This window comes from Oncorhynchus mykiss, unplaced genomic scaffold (genome assembly GCF_013265735.2).
Source record: "Oncorhynchus mykiss isolate Arlee unplaced genomic scaffold, USDA_OmykA_1.1 un_scaffold_391, whole genome shotgun sequence".
Classification (NCBI taxonomy): Eukaryota; Metazoa; Chordata; class Actinopteri; order Salmoniformes; family Salmonidae; genus Oncorhynchus; species Oncorhynchus mykiss.
Genome location: NW_023493838.1, coordinates 10,001 through 15,000, shown reverse-complemented (window position 1 = coordinate 15,000; position 5,000 = coordinate 10,001). Strand labels below are relative to the sequence as shown.

Here is a 5,000-nt window from a genome sequence, read left to right as displayed (position 1 = left end):
AGGCCGGTGTGGCCGTAAGCAAAAGGCAATCTCAAAAAGTGGATGAAATTGCATATACTGTAGCCATAATTTGTAGCACAGATTGTTGGATGAAATACAAACTAACCTTGCTTACTTATTTCAAAGCGAGGGCACATATTTCAGCCTTGTGGGAAAAAACGGACAAAGAGTTGAAATTCCACAAGGCAGTGACAAAAAGCTTTCAGCACCTGGTATTCCCAGGCGGTCTCCCATCCAAGTACTAACCAGGCCCGACCCTGCTTAGCTTCCGAGATCGGACGAGATCAGCGAGAAATTGCATATACTGTAGCCATAATTTGCAGCACAGATTGTTGGATGAAATACAAACTAACCTTGCTTACTTATTTCAAAGCGAGGGCACATATTTCAGCCTTGTGGGAAAAAACGGACAAAGAGTTGAAATTCCACAAGGCAGTGACAAAAAGCTTACAGCACCTGGTATTCCCAGGCGGTCTCCCATCCAAGTACTAACCAGGCCCGACCCTGCTTAGCTTCCGAGATCGGACGAGATCAGGCGTACTCAGGCCGGTGTGGCCGTAAGCAAAAGGCAATCTCAAAAAGTGGATGAAATTGCATATACTGTAGCCATAATTTGTAGCACAGATTGTTGGATGAAATACAAACTAACCTTGCTTACTTATTTCAAAGCGAGGGCACATATTTCAGCCTTGTGGGAAAAAACGGACAAAGAGTTGAAATTCCACAAGGCAGTGACAAAAAGCTTTCAGCACCTGGTATTCCCAGGCGGTCTCCCATCCAAGTACTAACCAGGCCCGACCCTGCTTAGCTTCCGAGATCGGACGAGATCAGGCGTACTCAGGCCGGTGTGGCCGTAAGCGAAAGGCAATCTCAAAAAGTGGATGAAATTGCATATACTGTAGCCATAATTTGTAGCACAGATTGTTGGATGAAATACAAACTAACCTTGCTTACTTATTTCAAAGCGAGGGCACATATTTCAGCCTTGTGGGAAAAAACGGACAAAGAGTTGAAATTCCACAAGGCAGTGACAAAAAGCTTACAGCACCTGGTATTCCCAGGCGGTCTCCCATCCAAGTACTAACCAGGCCCGACCCTGCTTAGCTTCCGAGATCGGACGAGATCAGGCGTACTCAGGCCGGTGTGGCCGTAAGCGAAAGGCAATCTCAAAAAGTGGATGAAATTGCATATACTGTAGCCATAATTTGTAGCACAGATTGTTGGATGAAATACAAACTAACCTTGCTTACTTATTTCAAAGCGAGGGCACATATTTCAGCCTTGTGGGAAAAAACGGACAAAGAGTTGAAATTCCACAAGGCAGTGACAAAAAGCTTACAGCACCTGGTATTCCCAGGCGGTCTCCCATCCAAGTACTAACCAGGCCCGACCCTGCTTAGCTTCCGAGATCGGACGAGATCAGCGAGAAATTGCATATACTGTAGCCATAATTTGCAGCACAGATTGTTGGATGAAATACAAACTAACCTTGCTTACTTATTTCAAAGCGAGGGCACATATTTCAGCCTTGTGGGAAAAAACGGACAAAGAGTTGAAATTCCACAAGGCAGTGACAAAAAGCTTACAGCACCTGGTATTCCCAGGCGGTCTCCCATCCAAGTACTAACCAGGCCCGACCCTGCTTAGCTTCCGAGATCGGACGAGATCAGGCGTACTCAGGCCGGTGTGGCCGTAAGCGAAAGGCAATCTCAAAAAGTGGATGAAATTGCATATACTGTAGCCATAATTTGTAGCACAGATTGTTGGATGAAATACAAACTAACCTTGCTTACTTATTTCAAAGCGAGGGCACATATTTCAGCCTTGTGGGAAAAAACGGACAAAGAGTTGAAATTCCACAAGGCAGTGACAAAAAGCTTACAGCACCTGGTATTCCCAGGCGGTCTCCCATCCAAGTACTAACCAGGCCCGACCCTGCTTAGCTTCCGAGATCGGACGAGATCAGCGAGAAATTGCATATACTGTAGCCATAATTTGCAGCACAGATTGTTGGATGAAATACAAACTAACCTTGCTTACTTATTTCAAAGCGAGGGCACATATTTCAGCCTTGTGGGAAAAAACGGACAAAGAGTTGAAATTCCACAAGGCAGTGACAAAAAGCTTACAGCACCTGGTATTCCCAGGCGGTCTCCCATCCAAGTACTAACCAGGCCCGACCCTGCTTAGCTTCCGAGATCGGACGAGATCAGGCGTACTCAGGCCGGTGTGGCCGTAAGCGAAAGGCAATCTCAAAAAGTGGATGAAATTGCATATACTGTAGCCATAATTTGTAGCACAGATTGTTGGATGAAATACAAACTAACCTTGCTTACTTATTTCAAAGCGAGGGCACATATTTCAGCCTTGTGGGAAAAAACGGACAAAGAGTTGAAATTCCACAAGGCAGTGACAAAAAGCTTACAGCACCTGGTATTCCCAGGCGGTCTCCCATCCAAGTACTAACCAGGCCCGACCCTGCTTAGCTTCCGAGATCGGACGAGATCAGCGAGAAATTGCATATACTGTAGCCATAATTTGCAGCACAGATTGTTGGATGAAATACAAACTAACCTTGCTTACTTATTTCAAAGCGAGGGCACATATTTCAGCCTTGTGGGAAAAAACGGACAAAGAGTTGAAATTCCACAAGGCAGTGACAAAAAGCTTACAGCACCTGGTATTCCCAGGCGGTCTCCCATCCAAGTACTAACCAGGCCCGACCCTGCTTAGCTTCCGAGATCGGACGAGATCAGGCGTACTCAGGCCGGTGTGGCCGTAAGCAAAAGGCAATCTCAAAAAGTGGATGAAATTGCATATACTGTAGCCATAATTTGTAGCACAGATTGTTGGATGAAATACAAACTAACCTTGCTTACTTATTTCAAAGCGAGGGCACATATTTCAGCCTTGTGGGAAAAAACGGACAAAGAGTTGAAATTCCACAAGGCAGTGACAAAAAGCTTTCAGCACCTGGTATTCCCAGGCGGTCTCCCATCCAAGTACTAACCAGGCCCGACCCTGCTTAGCTTCCGAGATCGGACGAGATCAGGCGTACTCAGGCCGGTGTGGCCGTAAGCGAAAGGCAATCTCAAAAAGTGGATGAAATTGCATATACTGTAGCCATAATTTGTAGCACAGATTGTTGGATGAAATACAAACTAACCTTGCTTACTTATTTCAAAGCGAGGGCACATATTTCAGCCTTGTGGGAAAAAACGGACAAAGAGTTGAAATTCCACAAGGCAGTGACAAAAAGCTTACAGCACCTGGTATTCCCAGGCGGTCTCCCATCCAAGTACTAACCAGGCCCGACCCTGCTTAGCTTCCGAGATCGGACGAGATCAGGCGTACTCAGGCCGGTGTGGCCGTAAGCGAGAAACTATCTCTTGGTGCACCATGTAAAGTCAAAGTGAGCCTGATTAACAGCTGTTGCATTTCCACCATTTAGATAAGCATCTTTGTGTCACTCAAAAAGTGGAAGAAATTGCATATACTGTAGCCATAATTTGTAGCACAGATTGTTGGATGAAATACAAACTAACCTTTCTTACTTATTTCAAAGCGAGGGCACATATTTCAGCCTTGTGGGAAAAAACGGACAAAGAGTTGAAATTCCACAAGGCAGTGACAAAAAGCTTACAGCACCTGGTATTCCCAGGCGGTCTCCCATCCAAGTACTAACCAGGCCCGACCCTGCTTAGCTTCCGAGATCGGACGAGATCAGGCGTACTCAGGCCGGTGTGGCCGTAAGCGAAAGGCAATCTCAAAAAGTGGATGAAATTGCATATACTGTAGCCATAATTTGTAGCACAGATTGTTGGATGAAATACAAACTAACCTTGCTTACTTATTTCAAAGCGAGGGCACATATTTCAGCCTTGTGGGAAAAAACGGACAAAGAGTTGAAATTCCACAAGGCAGTGACAAAAAGCTTACAGCACCTGGTATTCCCAGGCGGTCTCCCATCCAAGTACTAACCAGGCCCGACCCTGCTTAGCTTGCGAGATCGGACGAGATCAGGCGTACTCAGGCCGGTGTGGCCGTAAGCGAGAAACTATCTCTTGGTGCACTATGTAAAGTCAAAGTGAGCCTGATTAACAGCTGTTGCATTTCCACCATTTAGATAAGCATCTTTGTGTCACTCAAAAAGTGGAAGAAATTGCATATACTGTAGCCATAATTTGTAGCACAGATTGTTGGATGAAATACAAACTAACCTTGCTTACTTATTTCAAAGCGAGGGCACATATTTCAGCCTTGTGGGAAAAAACGGACAAAGAGTTGAAATTCCACAAGGCAGTGACAAAAAGCTTACAGCACCTGGTATTCCCAGGCGGTCTCCCATCCAAGTACTAACCAGGCCCGACCCTGCTTAGCTTCCGAGATCGGACGAGATCAGGCGTACTCAGGCCGGTGTGGCCGTAAGCGAGAAACTATCTCTTGGTGCACCATGTAAAGTCAAAGTGAGCCTGATTAACAGCTGTTGCATTTCCACCATTTAGATAAGCATCTTTGTGTCACTCAAAAAGTGGAAGAAATTGCATATACTGTAGCCATAATTTGTAGCACAGATTGTTGGATGAAATACAAACTAACCTTGCTTACTTATTTCAAAGCGAGGGCACATATTTCAGCCTTGTGGGAAAAAACGGACAAAGAGTTGAAATTCCACAAGGCAGTGACAAAAAGCTTACAGCACCTGGTATTCCCAGGCGGTCTCCCATCCAAGTACTAACCAGGCCCGACCCTGCTTAGCTTCCGAGATCGGACGAGATCAGGCGTACTCAGGCCGGTGTGGCCGTAAGCGAAAGGCAATCTCAAAAAGTGGATGAAATTGCATATACTGTAGCCATAATTTGTAGCACAGATTGTTGGATGAAATACAAACTAACCTTGCTTACTTATTTCAAAGCGAGGGCACATATTTCAGCCTTGTGGGAAAAAAAGGACAAAGAGTTGAAATTCCACAAGGCAGTGACAAAAAGCTTACAGCACCT

At 45.4% G+C, this 5,000-nt stretch overlaps 14 non-coding genes across 14 annotated transcripts in view; all 14 read right to left on the bottom strand.

Annotated features, from left to right (window-relative positions):
• Positions 1-20, bottom strand: part of LOC118954708 — a 119-nt gene extending 99 nt beyond the window's left edge. The window contains exon 1 of the ribosomal RNA XR_005044814.1: positions 1-20. This exon is cut by the window's left edge and continues 99 nt beyond it. This is a non-coding gene — a ribosomal RNA (5S ribosomal RNA).
• Positions 21-444: 424 nt separating this feature from the next.
• LOC118954697 lies at positions 445-563 on the bottom strand. The gene has a single exon (XR_005044803.1). It is a non-coding gene; the product is annotated as a 5S ribosomal RNA (ribosomal RNA).
• A 177-nt stretch (positions 564-740) lies between these two features.
• On the bottom strand, positions 741-859 carry LOC118954761. Its single transcript, XR_005044867.1, has one exon. It is a non-coding gene; the product is annotated as a 5S ribosomal RNA (ribosomal RNA).
• Positions 860-1,036: 177 nt separating this feature from the next.
• Positions 1,037-1,155, bottom strand: LOC118954686. The gene has a single exon (XR_005044792.1). It is a non-coding gene; the product is annotated as a 5S ribosomal RNA (ribosomal RNA).
• Positions 1,156-1,579: 424 nt separating this feature from the next.
• LOC118954675 lies at positions 1,580-1,698 on the bottom strand. The gene has a single exon (XR_005044781.1). It is a non-coding gene; the product is annotated as a 5S ribosomal RNA (ribosomal RNA).
• A 424-nt stretch (positions 1,699-2,122) lies between these two features.
• On the bottom strand, positions 2,123-2,241 carry LOC118954663. The gene has a single exon (XR_005044769.1). It is a non-coding gene; the product is annotated as a 5S ribosomal RNA (ribosomal RNA).
• Positions 2,242-2,665: 424 nt separating this feature from the next.
• On the bottom strand, positions 2,666-2,784 carry LOC118954652. Its single transcript, XR_005044758.1, has one exon. It is a non-coding gene; the product is annotated as a 5S ribosomal RNA (ribosomal RNA).
• Positions 2,785-2,961: 177 nt separating this feature from the next.
• Positions 2,962-3,080, bottom strand: LOC118954760. Its single transcript, XR_005044866.1, has one exon. It is a non-coding gene; the product is annotated as a 5S ribosomal RNA (ribosomal RNA).
• A 177-nt stretch (positions 3,081-3,257) lies between these two features.
• On the bottom strand, positions 3,258-3,376 carry LOC118954641. The gene has a single exon (XR_005044747.1). It is a non-coding gene; the product is annotated as a 5S ribosomal RNA (ribosomal RNA).
• A 260-nt stretch (positions 3,377-3,636) lies between these two features.
• LOC118954630 lies at positions 3,637-3,755 on the bottom strand. The gene has a single exon (XR_005044736.1). It is a non-coding gene; the product is annotated as a 5S ribosomal RNA (ribosomal RNA).
• A 177-nt stretch (positions 3,756-3,932) lies between these two features.
• Positions 3,933-4,051, bottom strand: LOC118954773. The gene has a single exon (XR_005044879.1). It is a non-coding gene; the product is annotated as a 5S ribosomal RNA (ribosomal RNA).
• Positions 4,052-4,311: 260 nt separating this feature from the next.
• On the bottom strand, positions 4,312-4,430 carry LOC118954619. Its single transcript, XR_005044725.1, has one exon. It is a non-coding gene; the product is annotated as a 5S ribosomal RNA (ribosomal RNA).
• Positions 4,431-4,690: 260 nt separating this feature from the next.
• On the bottom strand, positions 4,691-4,809 carry LOC118954608. The gene has a single exon (XR_005044714.1). It is a non-coding gene; the product is annotated as a 5S ribosomal RNA (ribosomal RNA).
• Positions 4,810-4,986: 177 nt separating this feature from the next.
• LOC118954772 overlaps positions 4,987-5,000 on the bottom strand; it is a 119-nt gene continuing 105 nt past the window's right edge. Inside the window, exon 1 of the ribosomal RNA XR_005044878.1 lies at positions 4,987-5,000. This exon is cut by the window's right edge and continues 105 nt beyond it. This is a non-coding gene — a ribosomal RNA (5S ribosomal RNA).